Here is a 19,219-nt window from a genome sequence, read left to right on the forward strand (position 1 = left end):
GTACGACATACTCCTGACAACAACACATTATGGGATGTATTTTTTTAAGCTATTTCAGAAGACAAGCAGTTTATCAGACTGTGGTCATACTACTGGGGTGCACGAGATAGTCAGTTGGATGTGCAGAAGGAGCAATCGGCTGATGTGGGTTGGCACTAAAATCAGCTGATTTGCATGGATGGCAGCTAAACTTGACTTTGTAGCCTGCTTACACTTATGTTGCATCTACACTGGAAGTGATTTGTTTATCGGACATCACTTTGAAGCTACCAGCAGGTCGCTTACGGACATTCCAGTAACCTAGAAAACAACTTTATGTATTTACTACCACGCCATGAGCCAATCAATGGCATTTGTCATTCTCACTGGTAGCTGTTTCAGTCACTCGCCTGCAAGTTTAATAAAGTCTGGCCCACTTTCATTGTCAGCAGTGCTGCAGTAATAGGTCCACTTAAAAGTGTTGTGTTTGATTCTGAAAAGATAACACATTTATATTCCTCATGGAAAAGTAAGTATATACAAAAAAAGGAGAAAAGGTGACTTGCATTTGAATATTTCTCAGAACATAAATATTATATAAACTAAAGAGTTGAAAGATACGATGATATTAACGACTACAAAGCTCCTGAAGCTGAAACAAAGAGATTTCTTAGTGCACGAGCACACACAAATCCACTACCACAGAAATTTTTAGCCCGCACTGTTTAAATAATTTAAAGTCTATGTTTAAATAGGAGAAGGGCTGTGGAAACAGCTCATCGTGGAATCAGTAATTGTTTTTACAAAAGGGTATCACAAAGGAAAGGACATTAACCACGTCGTTCTTCCTGCCCGCAGATGACTTAACCAGAAATTCCAACCCTAAATGCTTTTTAACCAACTTTAATATCAGCATAGGCAACAGAGGGAAGAGAATCAATCCCACCGACATGAATAAGTAATGACTAGATTAATTCATTCATGTCAACAGGCGAGTTTAGGAAGACAAAGAGAGTGCTGACCTTGGTGTAACATCATATGCCCAGCAGAGAAGGGCAGTGGAACAACTCATGCTTTTGAATGAACCTTGTCTCATTTGCTGTGCAACAAGACAACTATAAACTTGCTGTAACCGTGGAGAAATGCTGCGTGCATATTATACTCACAGTCCATATTAAAGCAGAAAGTAGGTAAAGCAATTCTGACAAAGCTCACCAAATGAATGAAACTTTTCATTCTGTATTTGGACTGTATAATCACACCTCCACAGGTCCGCAGACAGCACAGGCTGTCACGTATTCATCTTTCTTTTTGTCAAGGGTCTGCTTTTTTAAATCTATTTAGGATAGAAGACTTTCCAGCAAAACATGTCTGTGGGAGCTGTTTGTCACCACTGTCTACTATTTTCTCCCCAAATGAAGCTCTTTTGTCAGACAGGCTCATTCTCTGAATAGGACATCTCTCCCAGAATTACCACCTCTTCCATCCTTGTAATCTTCTTGTGTAGGGTCGAAACCTTTGTATACTGTAATGATTCGTATTATGACAGAGGAGCTGCCTGTGCTACTACTTGCTGACTTCCTGCTGCGATGGTTGACCTGAAAAGATATAAAGAGATGACCTGCTGACTCACCAGTGGGCATAAGGGGCATATGACGGCAGTGTTTTACTGACTGTCTTTAAGTCTAACATGTGGAAGTCCACACTTCAATTCTCACTGGACATATGGAGAAAAGAGGTAGCACTTTTTGGGATTAAACTTTGCAGCACTTTTTAAAAAATCTTTGGTCGGCCATGAACTAAGCATTACACCTTAAAACTGTAAGCTAACCTGTCCATAGGCTGAATGGCACCGGTGAGGCAGACAGGTGTACTGAGAAAGGTGACTTTAGCCATTATTTGCTAGGCCTCACCAAGTCACTGAACAGGACCCATCTTCCTTGGTTTTGTTTTTGATGAAATTATGTGATAAATAACGTGACCTTCAGTGCTATAGAGCATATTTTTAGTATTTTTGTATTGTGCACTCAAAAACCAGTGGGTGACATCCCTGTGGCATCTTGTATGTCTGGTTAAGTATGGTTTAAAGGGAGTTTATATGATTATATTTTGAAATAACAAGCATAATAAAAAACATTTATTATGCTCCAAATACTATATTTCCATATCTATTTTTAGTTCACTTTCTCAAAAAAGCAAGCAGACAGAAGATAGCACCCTCACCCCTTTTCATCCATCCATCATCCATCCATCTACCCATTTATTATTTATCCATCTATCATCCACTGACCCATCCTTCATTTATCCATTTTTCTAGCCATTGATCCAACCATCCATGGACTGGTAAATGGTAAATGTTTCTTATAATGAGAAATGATTCTTATATAGAGCTTTTCTACTCTCGTGGAGTACTCAAAGCCCTCTATACAACACGCCGCATTCACCCATACACACAAGCACTGTTGTCTATACTTTGCAGTGCTTTCTAACTAACATTCATACACATTTATACTCCAATGGATGCATCAGAGAGCAAGTGGGGGTTAGTATCTTGCCCAAGGATATTTGGCATGCAGACTGGAGAGCCAGGGATTGAACCACCAACCTTCTGATCAGCAGCTGAGCTCCTCTACCTGAGCTACAGCCACCTAATCTCATCCATCATTCATCCATTGATCCATCCATCATGTATCCATCTCCATCCATCCTTTCATCCATCCATCCATCCATCCATCATCATTCGTCCATCATTCATCCATTGATCCATCCATCATGTATCCATCTCCATCCATCCATCGTCATCCATCCATTGATCCATCCATCCTTCATTTATCATTCTCTAGCCATTGATCCATTCATCATCCATCCATGTCTCTGTCCATTTATCCATACACCCATCCATCCATCCATCCATCCATCCATGACCTCATCGACTCATTGAAGAGGTATGATTTTAGTCAACCAAACTTTTTAAACCTTGCAGTGTTACAGCACACATTACAACACTGTTTATTGTATTTTTAAGATATACGACAGAAGGTAATTATTTCATTGTTCTCAAATATCGATGAAACTCTGATATGCATTTAGAATAAGCAAAAGGGAGAGCAAGCAGAGAGTGAATAAACAAAAAGGAAGCAAACAGAGAGCTTACCCCCTGCACAAAAACTCTAATCCAGACAAATTCACTCATTGCACTGACTCCATGCCGCCTGGCATTTAAGCCGCAATTTGCAGCCACTGCTCATTAAAATGTGCTATTTCTGGCTGCTCGTTTTAGGTTTCAGGAAGAAAAAAAATACATGGATAATTCAAAACTCACTCATGCAAGAAAATCCTCTCACTACTTTCTGCTAGACTTGCTCGTGTTCAAATTCAGATTCATCAGCCTCTCACTGGCATAAGCAAGTCAATATTAGCAGGTTAAAGTATCATAACTCAACTCCAAACAATTCAATATTAACAGTTGCATAATAAAACTCAAGCAGCACAGCTAGGACGAGAGGTGCAAGTACGACAATCACACAGAGAAAGTTACAGTCTACAGCAGTTTATATGGAGAGATGCTGGTGTGCCAATACAATGAACACAGAAATCATAACATTCAAAAACTCCATCAGTAAATTATGATGATAGTGCTGTGTAATGATGATTAGAACAGGTATTTTCTGGCTTTAAGTTTGTATCATAATTATACCTCACACAGATAAAGACAATGTGATTTTATGTAAAAATAGTGTTATTATCACCTGCGGGGAGATTTATGCTCTTTCGATTGGATCCAACAGAGCACAGGAGCTTAAAAAAAAAGGAAGAGAAAATTAGCAAATGCCAGCTAAAAACGCTCATTCATTTCAAAGAAGGACGTTTTTGTACCGCATGTTTTCATTTGTTTGTTTCTAATTTTCACATTTTCTTTTCCTGCTGCAAAATGACCTTGATGGTTGCTTGATGGTGATTAAAGCTCACAGAGTAGAAAATGATATATTATAGGCACATCTACTTAGTGTATGCGTGTCTATACGTCTGCATGTACCCTCTCTCCTCAAACACTGTCACACATACAGCGATTATCAACATTTACTTTTTTTTTCAAAAACATTTATTATAAATCTCAGTCATTTTGATTTCCCTTCATATTATACTTATTTCATTCCCTGTAAATGCAATTTTAAATTCTCTGGTTGCATTTTTTTTCCTACCTCACTTAATGAGCACCCAAAATTTGAACCGGCAACACAACTTTATTCAATGAATTATATAATGACTTGAAAAAGCGCTGGAAGTCTGGCAAAAGCTCCCATAAGGTGGGCTTGAGATTGATAAGTAAAGACTTAACTGAACACCATAAGAATCAGTTTTTGTCCATAACTAAAGTATCCACACTGGCCCGATTACATCATCCTATCATCAACCTTTAACTCTGCTGAAGTCTTTGCCCATTGTATTCATCTTTTTTGCCGCTTTAAGCGTTAAAATCCTCGATCCCACGGCCTTTAAAAGCTTCCACTTTCCTCAGCTGCTGTGGGGAGTTTACCTTTTGAAAGCTGCATCAACGACCACACCCAGAAAAACAAACCTCAGTCAGAGCTGACAGATCAACGAGCACAAACCGTGACATTTGGCCTTATCAGGGGAAGCTCAGTGGTGCATAATTTATAGCCAAATACGTCGCCTTGCAGGAAGAGACAGAAATACAGCGACGGAAAAAGAACAGTGACAACGTCAGCAGACACACACACGTTGGAAACACACACACGTTAAGGTACAGGCACACAATATTTTTTAAAAAGGTATACATATGCAGAGTTACATATTCTGTACATGTAGTAAGTCAGCTTGTACTGCAGATAATTCCTTTGTTAGGGGAGCTGATGTCTGCTAATTAGCACTTCTGTTTGTTTCTAAAATCCTGCTGCCGCCGAGATTTCACCAGAGGATCAATGTCGACTAATGAGGACAAATATTATATCTGTATTTTTATCTCTCGCGCAGGAAAGCTTGAATTTACACAACCCCCCTTGTGTTTAATGACACTGCTCAACTATCACTTAAATAAAATCTAGAAAATCGTTTTTTGCTCCATAACAGGCTGCAGAGGCAGGTGGCACAGGTCAGGTGGCCAAGCAGCTGAATCATTTTAACTGATCAGCGTTGCACGGATGGTTTAGTGCTGTGGGCCAGAACAATATGAAATAAACCAGGGATCAGTAATAAAGCCTTCAGTCCAGCTTTGTTTTAGAGGTGCTTCAAGTAAGAAGCTGTCTGTGAGGTGCAAACCAGGGAGAGCAGAAAGAGATACAAGCCGCTGATGGCAGATCATTTCCTGTTCCTCTTCAGACTCTGAATTTTAAACTGTGCTTGAAGGAACAGAAACAGCACTCAAATCATAACCTGTGTTTATATTTTCACCATACGGCTGCCTTTCACAGACCTGTACATGAGTTTCATGATACAGGCTCTGAAATTATGAGCTTGTGGCTTTTTTCTTCTGAGTCGCTCGATGGTCAGGTTTTTTTCTATATGTATTTGAATAAAGCCACATTAGTAGGTGAACTGGTAAAATTGCATTTCAACCACTATTTGGTTGGTTTCAGTAACTGTCTGGTACCATTATCTCCACAGATTATTATTTTTGCAACGTTAACTAAGTGGAGAATATTAGCGTCAGCCTGCATTCACTAAAATGCGTTTAAATTAAGATTTCTTGTTTCTCTTTAAGTATTTGGCAGTTTCAATCAGTAAGGCGAAAGTCTAGCATTATAAACTGATGGAGACTGGGAGATGTGGAAAATCTAACATGACAGGGAGTGCAGGAGTTTTCTATAGAAGAGCTGCTTCGTTATCAAATAAAATCTATTTATAAAAAGTACAAAAACCAATAAATACTGTTAAAAGTCGAGCAATCTGCATGTTAATAAACACCACTTTGTTCGTGCTGCTATTTTTTGTGCTTATTCTGTTTGCAGCGTGAGTCAAACTCAGGAATTTGATCCACAGCCAGGTGTGACCAGCAAACAAACAGCTTCTGCACAGTTGTTTTTTTTTTTAGACGTTATAATAGACACGTTAACATCAATAAACATGCTGCACTTTAAAAAACTAATTCCCCGTTTGGCTAGGTTACCAAAATATTTTAGTTTGATGATGTTGTTTGTAAAAATCAATCAATCATCAGTTTTGCGCTGTGGAGTTGCTCCGCTATTAAACATGTCACTGTGGCAGCGATCTGCTTTCTGTCATTCACTGTGGGGTTTATATGAGGTACACATACGCTGTTATGATGGCAGCTGAATTTGTGGGTCAGAGAACCAAAACAAGCACTAAAAAAGTCTAACAAACAGATGATCATTACTGTTGACGTCTTTTGTGTTAAATTAGCCTGCGTTTTAATATAAAAATGTGCCTTAATGCACCTTTAAAATCTGCCTGTAAAAAAAGGGAAGGTACATCTGGACCCTGACCGCAATATCCAGCTGAAAACTGTCGTAGCAAACACACAACAGTTATGGTTATTTTCATAACCATAACCATTTAAAATGACTTTATTAATTTCTGTGCCAAAGGATAAACTATGTGACCTCCATTATTTTTTTTTAGTAAAGTGGCTTTTTAAACTATTTAGCGCCTCCTGCCATTAATGAATCATCGGCAATGCCTTGTTTTACATTAGAGAGATGAAAACTTGCAGCAAGAGTGCAATTTCAACACAAACGCGCTGAGTGGTGCTTTAATCAGAGAGCAGTGTGGGAGTTTATCCCTTAATGACACAAAAACAATGACACTTCAAAATTACCTTCACTCGTTTACATACTTAATCATCAGTGCCATTAAAATAAGGCAAAATACCATTTATGACGCAATGTGGGGGATACTTGGAACAATATCAGGACTAAATTTTGATATTTTCTTTGTTGTTTTCATCTCCCTGGCTTCACGAAGCCAATATGATGCAGGAAAAGCGACACTGTATAATAATGTAGCTTTGGAGTACAGCTCAAGCTAACAATTTCTCCAATAACACGCTCAAACAATCACCTAATAGGATGCGCACCTCGCTGTACTGTGAGCTCATTAGGATGCTCTGATTGACAGCCAGGATGTCAGTGATAAATGAATATGTCAGCTTGGGACCTGCAGTTTGCTAAAGTTCACTCAGAGAGCTTCATTTCAGAGAATTCCCCCCTCAGCCCTGATCAATATCGTCTGTCTGGATAAACAGGAGAAAAACTGTGTGCGAGCGCCAGCAGTCTGCGTGGACAATATGGAAGGTCAATAATGTCGTGTTCACTCGTGATTGTTCGAACTCATCAGCAGTATGTGCGCGTGACGTGTCGGTGAGGCACAGAACACATGCGTCGTTTGAGTGAATACCGATGTGTCGGATGATTACGAACTGGAGTACTGAATCACAGGTTCGGGGATTCAAGGAAATATGAGCAACCAAAATGAGACCCATAAGAGACACAAATGTTGAAAATCAACAGGAACATTGGCAACAGGGATTCAAATCGCCAAAATAAGCCAGCAGTTCCAATACAGAATAAATAAATAAAGCAAGTAAATATTTGTAAAGGAGGTAAATAACAGATGAAAACGTGTAAAACCCCAATTAAATGACTTAAAAATCTACATGATCACAAGAAAGTGACAATAACAATTATTTGTAGTCATTTCTGCAGTGTTCGGACTGGAATACCAAATATAGTCCCACCTTAGTTTGGAGATTATATCCTTTGAAATTTAGGAACTATTCAAGATTCACTTCCCAATCCACTTTTATATACTGTAGCACCAATTCATTACAAAAGTCTTGTCATTTATCTTTATATTACAAGGTGATGAGAGAAAATCTTCAGCAATAAGATGACCCACAAAGCAACCACATTACCCGCCTTCACAACATTAACCCTGGATGATGAAAAGTGATGCTTGCATTTCCAGGTGACCCTCAGTGACGAGTTGAGAGTAAAATGCACCTCGCTTTTTCCTGTGCATGCCGGAGACATGACCAACCTTGACAGAACCTTGTCAGCATTTGACATCCAGGGTGTCAGACCGGGCTGACGCAAAAGAAGATGCCACTTACTGCTATGGACAGTATAGATGAATGGGGCTGCTGTTTAGACTAAAGACTTTAATCCCAGGTTGTAAGACCAGTCTACCATGTAGCTATAATTCTCCCTTGTGAAACATAGTATGACCAAGATTTAAATGAAACTTGGTATGAACCAAAATGAGTGACTGAGACCACAAACTCAGCAGCAAAGTGTTTACATATGTAAAGTCAGAGAGCCACTTTCTCAAACTTCTATAGGAAATCATTTTGGAACCACAGCTGTTGCCCCTGGTGGCCATTAAATTGGATTAATTAGGTTTAACAGACTTTTCAGACCCAGAAACTACGTGCAACTTTTATTCTATCTATGATTACTGCAAAGACACAAAAAGGAGACACAAAATATTGACAAATGGGTACAATATGACCTATATTTTACCCAAAGTGACCTAAATTGACACATGAAGCATCAAAAACAGATGTAAAACACACAATCTGAACAATATGGAACGTGAGCAGCAAAAAGAAAGAAGACAAATGATAACAAACGAATAAAATGAGAAAAAAATGTGATGAAAAGATGTAAAACACTCCAAAGTTTTGCCCTCAAACCCACTGTAATGACCTAAAATATTAAATCAAACCAAAATCTGAACGAACTGAAGCAAAACCTCTGTAAAACAAACCGTTTATGACACGTACAGGTACAAACAGACATCATTGGTCTGTGTGCTGTGCTGGTCTTACAATCAGGACTGTTGTTTTACACGTCTGTGCTCATTTGAGACGGTTATTTTCTAATCCACCCGTAATTGTTGGGCAGCACGGTGTGGTGCAGCAGCTGAATGGAGCCTATCAGTGATAAATGCCCTTTTGATATTTAGGAGAAAGAACAGAGCTCTGAGTGACACACAAGGACAACACACACACACACACATCCACTACACAAACAGCTCAGGGGCCTGTGGTGAAGAAATAGTGATAGGAGCAATAAAGCCATCTGGCAGAAACTAAAATAGTGTTGGAGTGCACATCAGAGCGATTACACCCTTCGTGCATCTACGCATCTTTTAATTTTCCTCGCTGTCACTCGTTTGTCTCATCTTTGTCTTCTGTGCTCATTTCCTGCTTCTGGTTCTCACACACAGCAGCCTGTGCAGGACCAGCTCTCGATCCAGCGAGTGCCACACGAACGCAGACACACAGGAGCATGCAAAGGCCAGTGACGTCGCTCTGCTCACAGCATGCTCCAGGGAGTGCTGTTGTCATGGTGACCTAGTCACATGCACTTAGTAACTGTACTACTGTGGCTGCCTGTCACTGTACAGGGAGCACAGATATGACACAGCTTCCACTCTCACATACATGCTGAAGCCTCTTATATAATGCAGGGGGGTTGGTGTGTCAGTTTATTTGCTCATGTTTCATGGCCCATCAGGCGCTATAATAGATGCAAGTAATACCCAAGTCACACGTTTTGCCCTGGATGATTGTTTTCCAATCAATTAAGAACTGCGGCTTCATGTTTCCATCAACAGCAAAGCAATCTAGGCTGAAATCGGGCCTTTGGGAAGAGTTGGGCAGAACAACAACTCCCACGAGCGCCCTGACTTTTCTTCTGGACTCGATAAACCGTCAAATTATTTATAATCAGTGGGAGGAGAGCCTGCAGCTGATAACCTCAATAATTCAGAGTATAGCTGATCTCAGGAACTTCACATGTGTGCCTTTGTGTGACACATATATGTACAGAACAGTGAGAAAAGCTTTTACTTCTTGAAGTTAAGTGGTTTCAAAATAAGGGTGTGTATTCATTGCAATACTATGAATGTGGGACTGGTGTTGGACTTATGTTTGGACATAGTTGGGGAAGGATTTTACAGTACTTTAAAGCTAACTTTTACCTTCTTTCTGGCAAATTTAGAACCATTTTAAACTAGTTTGGGGTGATTTACACTGTTTTTGCCAAGTTTGTTTTTTTTTAAATTTGCACAGTTTGGGATTTTGCTTTCAGACAGGCTTTCAGAATGGACTTAAGTGGTTTCCAGAGTGTAGAATCAATTGGCGAAATTTCAGAATGCTTTCAGGCTGATTTTGAACGGGTGTTAATGTGGTTTGGGACTTGATTTCAGACTGGATTTCAACTGTTTTGATTGGGTTTCGGACTTGATTTGCACCACTTTTAGGCTGGATTTGGAGGTGGTTTCAGAATGGATTTAAGTGGTTGTCAGATCCCTCTTAAACTGGATTTGGACATAAAATGTGGGTATTTCAGAAAGTTTGACTTGTTTAAGAATTATTGCACTTGATTTTGGAGAACATTTTGCACTTTTAGACTTTAGATAAAATTGAAACTGATATTAGATCAGTGGGATTGGATTGGATTGATCTGAGACCTGTATTGAACCTGAACTTGCAGACTTGCCACAGTATTTTCATGGCTTTTGACTTCCTTGTTGTTTAATGTAAATCTCAGCCTGATTTCATGATCTTCAGATCAGGTCACTGTGGGAACCAGACCACCCTTGTTCGCTAGTGGCTGATGACAGTTTTTGATGACTGTGGTTTGGACCACTGGATTTTTCCCTACCCCAGAATGAAGTCAGACGTTTCGTTGGTACTGCATGATTATGCAGTTTCATTTAAACAGCACCCCATCACTGTTTTTCATAGTTTCACTCTTTTCCTAAAAATGTTTTCAACAATGCTTTGAGACACAGAAAAGGTGAAAAGAAAAGATCAAAGAGAGAAAGAAAAAGAACAAGAAAAGGAACCAAAAATCTGTGAAGACAAAATGCCAAGATTCCTCAGTTTATCTTGTAGCCTAACTGCCAGGTACTATCACTATCACTATCAATAACTTAATGAATAAATAAAACAGAGGCATTCTGGTCCATCTGTGTCAGTTCCATGCCATCCATTTCACATCAGAAAATTCACAGTGACACTAAAGCTCGCGTCCACCCACTGATGCTGCGTAAGGATCACATGTACGTCTGGTCCGGTATTGCACTTTGTCCCTTGACTGCCTGTTACACAGATATTAGTGATGAGTGTCAAAGGTTTCATTTTCCCACTTTCTGTCTTGTCAAATTGAAAACAAATCCTGCACTTCAGAAATCTATGATTATCTTAAGCTATCAAGAGATCACTCCCTCCTCTTCTCATTCCGTTGTTGCGTCTCTTTTTTCAGTGCGATTGTGCTGCTGTAACATGGTTAGTTGGAGACATATAATACCATCACTGTGAGGTACACTAGAATCAGCAGGGTAATTTGATCGGGGCTCGCTGCCACCTGCTCTTGAGCAACATTTCAGCTCTCATGATAGCAAATGAACTGGGCAAGGCTGGCTCAGATCAGGAGGTTTGTTTTTTGATTTGTAATTCTGAACATTCAGCTTCTGGCACTGGAAACGCTGCAAACATGAGATATGAGGAGGACAGAAACTGTTCAGATTCATACAAAAGCTTCTGAAAGCACCACTGCAGGCAGCCAACGGTCCACGCTTTCAACAACAGCTTGGACCAAAAATGAAAGCAAACAGAATATTCATTGTGATGGATGACAATTGCATAAAAAAGTCTGCTTTTGGAAACACTCAGCAGTAACATAAACATATATGATTTGGAGTAAATGGGTTGGAACATCACCACGATGGTCCTTCAGCAGACTGACACTATAGCTTTTATTTTAACCCGTGACCTTTTGTTTCATGTCGCCCTCTCCTTCATGTCTGGCTCTCCCACATTTACCGTCTCTCTTTGCAGTAGATGATCTCATAAATCGCTGTGCAGAGCAGCGCACACTCACCTCTGGACTTTTACATAACACAAAGGCTGCTATTAGAGCCTCTCTGCCATTAACCTGCTTTTGATTTAGGGCCCACGTCAGTGTGTCATCAACTGTGTATGATGGTAACTGTGACTTGTAAGCACAGCATAGTACTATGCAGTGAAGTGCAGTGATATTTTTACTTGCTACAAACTGCATCCACATTGTAAAATTTGTTTTCAATGCTAAAGTTTAAAAATGCATTTTTATGAGGATTATAGAAATGGCAAAAATGTTTAATGTTAATCCCATGTTAACATTTTATGACTGTCACACTCATCGAAACTCTTTTAATGTCTTAAGCGCTGCCAAAACGAATGAGCAAACAACAAAAATGTACAGAAGGATGAAAGTTCGTAGAGCGATCATTATTCTGACTGACATCTAACACATACAGTGTAGGTAAGGTCAAATCCAGCCAGCCACAACAATGATTAACACAAACGTTTTGCTATAACATCACTGATCAGTTTCTGTGGTTTTGCAGGAATTTCCATTCCTCACAGCTCGTGTACTGACAGAGTTGTTGGCCTGCCCTTTATTGAGGCATTCAGAGAATTATTGGCCCACTTTTTAATGTCCCAGCTGCCAGTGTCCATCTCTGTGCATGGCGAAAGGTTTATTTTCATTTCAGCCTCTTTTAAATTAGTTCTACTACGTCATACGCTTGACCTGATCAGGCTGCAGGGTTCCTGAACTGCAGCATCATAAACTAGCAGGTTTATTATATAAAAGTGTGCTCACATGTCATGCATTTCCATTCACACCTTTTGTATGTGGGCTTTGTTATGTAGATCACAAATCTGACTGGGGTTTGTCTTTGTTTCACCAGCTAAATGTAAAACAGGGCTGCTATCCACCAAAAGTAAAGTGCACCTGAAACAGTTTTAACTGACATTACCAAGAACAGGAGAATGATATAGTTATAAAATCGCAATTAAATACATACAATAAATAAAATACTGACTACAATTTACTCTTCTGAACCATATAATCAATTTGCCAATGATGTAATGTGCTGAAAAAATATAACCAAGTAGTCATTGGTGTCTGGCTAACTGCAGCTATCTCAGGCCTTAGCTTAAGCTAGTTTCTCTGCATATTTCCAGATTTATTATCTTTTTCATGACTGAAAAACTAGAAACAACTTTTTGTTTTTTGTAAACAAATAAAAGGAGAATTAATTTGCATTAGAGATAAAAATAGTGCTAAAAGATTGCTAGCTAAGCTTAGCAGCAAATCTTCTGGAAATATATGTGTTCATCCTTATTTAAGTTAAAATCCTTAGCCCTCATAATGTCCTCCCGATTTCCATACACCTGTTGTCCTCAGGGGTCAAAAGTGACCCGAGGACAACACAAGGGTTAATTTAAATTGATTAAAACAATTATTTACACTGATACTTGACACATTACCTTTAATAAATATTAATAATATAAGTTAAAAAGAAACTAATATATATTTGTTATATATGTTATATATATATACGAGGTCAAATACTGTAGACAATGTTCTTGGGAGCTATTTTGAACAGTTCATTTTAAAGCATCTTTTAGATGCTCCTGAAATGTAATAATCATGCAGATGCATGCATGTAAATATAAACACACAGTGTTTGACCAGTTTGCAGGAAGTGAAGTAAGCTAATGTTTGCTTAGGCGAAAGGAAGAAGTAAGCTAGTACTATCAGCCTTCTTTCCTTGCAGGTTAACATCCACTTGCCTGTGCACAATGTATTGTTTAAATGCCAGACACAGTCAATATACAGTCATTCACTTTCTAGATCAGTTTTAAGAAGCACTGCATCATCTATTTCCACCTAGCTTTTTATGTCTTTCGTCAGAGAGAGAAGGTGCGGTGGAGCGCCACCGTCTGCATAACTAGCTAGTATTTCTGATGCTGACCAATGTTCCCTCTAATTTTTCATGTGTCTGAGCGAACACACAAACTCCCTGAGTGGTCCCTTGGACCACTGTGAGCAACAGCAGACGTGTGCACTGTGGTCACGCCAGCATAGAATCCATCCAATTTACATGCTTTATTAAAATAATCAAATTACAGCATTTACATTTATGTTAGACTACTTTTAATTAACTGCTTTAGCCCCACTTACAATGAAAATTTTCAAAAGTCTTGTTCATGACCTGTGTAGTATGTTAACACTATTGGAAGTAAAAATAACTTGAACTCCAATTTTGAAAACACAACTTTCTTTTTTATATATATATAAAGCTGTGACTTGTATTATGAGTATGAGTCTGTGGTCTGGGAGAGACTCCTGTAACTCTCTGTCTGCAAAATACAGTATATAATGACCAATGTTGGGCAATTAATTATATAGTTACTTCTTCAAAAAAGTAACTGAGTTATGCAAACAACAAAGTTTTTTGCAGCTGTTTACCTAAAAATGCAGCCAAGGCGTTTTTTTAAATAAACATTTCAAACTATTTACAGAACAATCAGCTGTTCTGCATCAAATCTGATGCCACACAAATTATTTGTGCCACTCCAAAAAATAATTGCAAACTACACAAGACAACACACTAACTTTAGACTCCAAACACGCTAAACGTTGCATCTCAAAACACTGCCGTCACTCCTAAAACTTCCCCCCTTTCTAAACAACTAAATGCCATGTTGCCATATCATTGGTCGACATGGTACAATTTTCCACCAATAGGAAAGGGTTTTTTGATTTTGTCTTTTCTCACAGTGCTTTTGAGCGCTTTCCTTATAAAATGCCAAGTTTATCATTTCTTCCCGCAGTAAATATAAACAACAATAGTATTCAGGAAGAAAACGAACAAACATATATTTTTATCATAACTCTGGTTTTACGTGGCCTATCAACACAATTTAAAAAGTGGTATAAAGTCCACACTTTTTCCGTCAATTGTTCCGTCTGTCCTGCTCACATCTCCAATGGTTGTACGCATTGTCATTAACGTGGCTTCACTCCACATCAGCCACGCCGCTTTGCTAGCTAAAACACCGGTGTCGGCACATAAGGACGCTGTCATAGCCTGTCAACGACGTTGATTAGCTCGGTATATACGAAAGTGAATCGCATCCTTGGCTGGAGCAGCCAGTCACCGGTCACTTACTGACTCACACTGTAAAACAGAATCAATTGTTAACGTATTTATTTTAATTTCAATTCACGTTAGATTTTTTTTTGTGCGCAACACAGATTTTCTGTGCGCAGAGAGCGTGCCAGCAGTGCGATTGAGCACGCGCGCAGCTTAGAGGGAACATTGGTGCTGACTACAGAGGGGAGCAATGTTAATGTGTTTACTAGTTATGTACATCCCCAAATATAACCTTAACACATGAATGAATAAATCAAAAGCTTTATGGTCCTCACACGCTGCTCACTCATTATAAAACAGAATTTTGCACTTCAGACTTCAGCTCATGTGAGATCTTAGATACGATCCATGTAAAAGAGGCTCCAGTTCTCACACAGATAATTTTCATGCTCTTTTTTGTTTTTATTTCCCCCCAACTGTATCTTTTAGAAACAAAGTTTTTCATAAAGATATACGTGCTTGTGAGGACGAGGAGAAAAGCTCAGACAATGATTTTCTTTGCACTCTGTTCTGTTCTTTACTGACTGTTTAACACTAATTGGTGATGCAGTTGAGCAAGAAGGTTTAAAAAGTAGCCTAAGTACAGTAAGATACACAGTCAAGCCACTCAGCTGCTCTAATGACTTACTAATGTCGTCCTTTCTGCAAATCATCTCTCACCTCAGTCACAAGCTGCACTTTTATCTGACAGCCATTGTAAGGCAGTTCATTCAGACCAATACACTGCGAGGGTCTATTAGCTACATTCAGATTCAGTGGATTACAGTCATGACTCGCAATTACCCAGCAGCCCTCTGGGCACTCATCCATGTGGGTTCAGGGTAGGGGGCAATGGAGCTCGGTCAAAAAATGTGCGTGCATGTTTTCTGCTCATGCCTATATGTACATTTGCATGCGTGAGCTGCTGCTGGGTGTGCTCGCTCTCTAATCCAGGGCAGCCAGTTTGTAGTCGATCAATACCTCAGTCTGATGGAGGTCAGTGAAGCAGTCTACTCAGTATAACAGGAGATAAGGCAGCAATCCACACTGCAAAAACTCCCTTACTAAAAACATCCGAAAATACTATGTTAATAATATGTATATGTGTTACCTTCAAATAAAAAAACAAACAAAACAATGCTATGCTAGTAAATAAAAAAACATCCATAATCACAGCTGAACCAGAGCCAAAAACTGCAGTTCCTCTAATGGCCAATTGAGGCTGGTTCCACAAGCGTGTCATTCCCCATAGACTCCACTGTAAAATAAGTTTTGTAGCATTAAAAAGCATGTTTGATGCCTGCTGCAAAAAAAAAAATCTTTACAGGTAATTTTTAAATTCAGAACTATCATAGAGTGATAGAGCCAGAGCCATCACCTCTGCTAAATGAAGTCACTGAAATGGACCTCTCGACTATGTTTGCTTTATTGTTGCTTTTTAGAGCATTTTAATAGAATTATGTGACAAACAGGCTGTCCGAGCAGTTCATGCTTTACTTCTGAACCAGTGACTTTCTTATATTTTATAAGCAGGTCTGTTTTTGATGCAGATTCTTAGCCAGGCTTTCTAGTATTAGCTAATTACTCTCATCCCACAATCTCATCCTAACAAAGTAATTTTTACCTCAACAAAACTAACCAAAATACTCACACTGAAGTCCACTGAGCCCAGAAACCAATGGGTGATGTCACCATCTTTCAGGAAAAAGAAAAAATATGTATAGAAATGAATGATACCAGCAGGCGAACAGCTCCAGCCACACTCATATTTTTTAAATCTTACTCACCCTTTCTCTGCATTCACTCATCTCCTCCCTTCTCTGTTTCCTTCCACCCACATCACAGCAAACAGCATAGACTCTTTCACATAATGCTATCGCAGACATGGAGGCAGACACACAAGAGCTTTCATGTTCGGTACATTAAGTCATCAATACATAACCGGGACACTGAGAAGCATATTAAACACTCACATGTGCATCCAAAACAAACACACACTGTGCTTTCCCCTTTGGCCCTGCTGCAGATAAAGCAGCACAACTTACTCAGCTGTGTGCTGATCCACCATCAACACACAATCATGTAAAAAGAGTTTCACTCCCTTTAAACCACCAAAGTACATCTAATGTTAGGACTGCTGCACTCTCTCCCGAACACGTTGTGGTGTTTCTGATGATCTAAGACTTTAATTATGTTTGGGTTCCTGCCCAAAGCAGCCTGTGGTCATCTCCCCACCACGCTCCCAGTAGCAAGGTCATATTTTCTGATTCCTCTCAAAAACCCAGTAGAGAAGATCAGCTTTGCCACGCTTTAGAAACACTGTGGGAAATTCACACAGAAAAGCACGGTCCTAACTTCTACGACAGGTTGCTGAAAACATTCACACGGACACTCAAAGCTGAAAATAAGTTTCAGCCTGGCCTTGGCTGCGCTTTGAGGGGAAATGTATGTTTGCTTAAGCCGAGCAGCTAGAAAAATGACTGTCTTTGAACTCAAATTAGAACGGCAGACGGCCTCGAATGGAACAAAAAGAGAAGAAGGGGAAATGTGCTAGCAGCCCAAAGGAGCTGATGTGTATTAGCATGAATTCACAGTCAGTTTCCACAAGCAGATCAGATTACTGGCTCCGAAAACAGTTTAGTGTCTGTGCTTTAGTCAGTCGGTCAGTCACACTACATCCATTGTAATTTGGCTGACTCTCCTCCTAATGGACATGTGTGAAGGACGTGCAAGCAAGCCAGTCACTTATAACGAGTGAAAATGAAACTGTGTGCTCTCGCGTGCCATCTGAACGCACAACATTTTTAGCGAGACAAAACCTGCCAGAAGACAAAGGGTGTGTGTACACAGACACGTTTTTTCCCCCAGCTGAAAACACTGGACGCTCTTTTGTAAATGCCCAGCTGGGAGTGTTTGAGAGCGCTTCGAAAGCACAGCATTTTTTTTTCTTCAGCTGTGATGCTTTGGTTGCTATGATACAGAATATTCATGGCAAAAATGTATTGCAAGCTCAGTGGTTTTCAAACTGTGGGGTGCGCTCTACTGGTGGGACACAGACAACCAGTGGAAAAGTATGACGTGAAATCAGTGTGAATGATGGTGATTTTTATCATTAGTTGTTATTCTTAACTTAACTGGTACATCAACAGTAAACAAAATGTTTTTTCAAGCAATAAATTTCATATCGGTTTTGGTTGTTTGGGCGATTTCATTTGGTAAAGACACAAATGCTTGGATAGCAGCCGAATTAAACTCAGCTCTGTTGTTTTTCAGCACTTGGTTGGTCTTCCATTTGGTATCCTCTTACACTGTAATTGGATGGCTGGGTAAACAGCAGCCACACTGTTGGCATTCGTGGTAAAATTGTGGCGCTGCTACTGAAAATGACTAAAAACATAACAGCGATGCTTTGGTCTACAAACCAACAACCTCTTTTGAAGGTGCCGGCTATACATGAGGCTAACATGCAATGGTGTGCCTGCAGTGATATACCACCAAAACCCTGGTTGGTGTGGGGTTTTTATACATGTGAACATCTGCTTACAGAATAATAGACGGTCTATTTTTGCAAAAGAGAAATAAAACAAAAGTTAAGCTGTCTTTTTGTAACCGCAGGGCCACATGTGCATACACAGTAAAGGCAACGACATTGGTCGTCTTCCGATTCTCATCTATATATGTTCTCCCAGCTCTGCAAGCTGTTCTCGTTTACGTGCCCCTCCCTCCCCTTTCTAATTCTTTAACTTCTTCACTTCTATTTAGTACATGGGGATCCGCCAGGCCGGGAACCGCCACCAGTCCCCTTCGAGGCCTTCCCCAAACCGCAGCTCAATTCATGTCCAAGCTATTCACCTATCTACTAAAATGCTGTCAAACATAAAATGAGGACGTGGGCCCAGCGAGTAAACAGTCTATTAAACCCTATTTGCCATGAAGAAACAAAAGAGTGCAGAGGAAGATTTAGACAAATCTGAAGAAAAGTAACATGAAAATTATTGGTTTGCTGAGATAAAAAGCAAGTAGCATGAATTCTGATTGAAATTAAACCATTAGAGAGAAGATAAGAAAGGAATCAGAATAATAAAAACTCTGTTAAAAAGCTTCAGCAGACATTTAAGTAACAGCAACATATAATGACCTTTTTTCCATTTTACTTTGTTGCTTTTTTCACTTTTATTGATATGCCAACTTTTCTATCTGGATACAAAGGCTGCTCTTCGTTACTTCTCATTTGTGTTAATTATGTTTCTCTTTTCAAGCCATCCCACGCCTTTGTGGTTTT

At 39.5% G+C, this 19,219-nt stretch overlaps 1 protein-coding gene across 2 annotated transcripts in view; it reads right to left on the bottom strand.

Annotated features, from left to right (window-relative positions):
- smpd3 (sphingomyelin phosphodiesterase 3) overlaps positions 1-19,219 on the bottom strand; it is an 88,613-nt gene that overhangs the window by 50,704 nt on the left and 18,690 nt on the right. Inside the window, exon 2 of one of the 2 annotated variants that reach the window (XM_040046932.1) lies at positions 3,729-3,777. The exons of the other annotated variant lie outside the window; for it this stretch is intronic. The gene's annotated coding sequence lies outside the window, so the exon portion shown is untranslated. The remainder of the gene's footprint in view (positions 1-3,728; positions 3,778-19,219) is intronic. 2 annotated transcript variants of the gene reach the window in all.

The sequence above is a fragment of the Simochromis diagramma genome, unplaced genomic scaffold (assembly GCF_900408965.1).
Source record: "Simochromis diagramma unplaced genomic scaffold, fSimDia1.1 OVJJ01000106.1, whole genome shotgun sequence".
Taxonomy (NCBI): Eukaryota; Metazoa; Chordata; class Actinopteri; order Cichliformes; family Cichlidae; genus Simochromis; species Simochromis diagramma.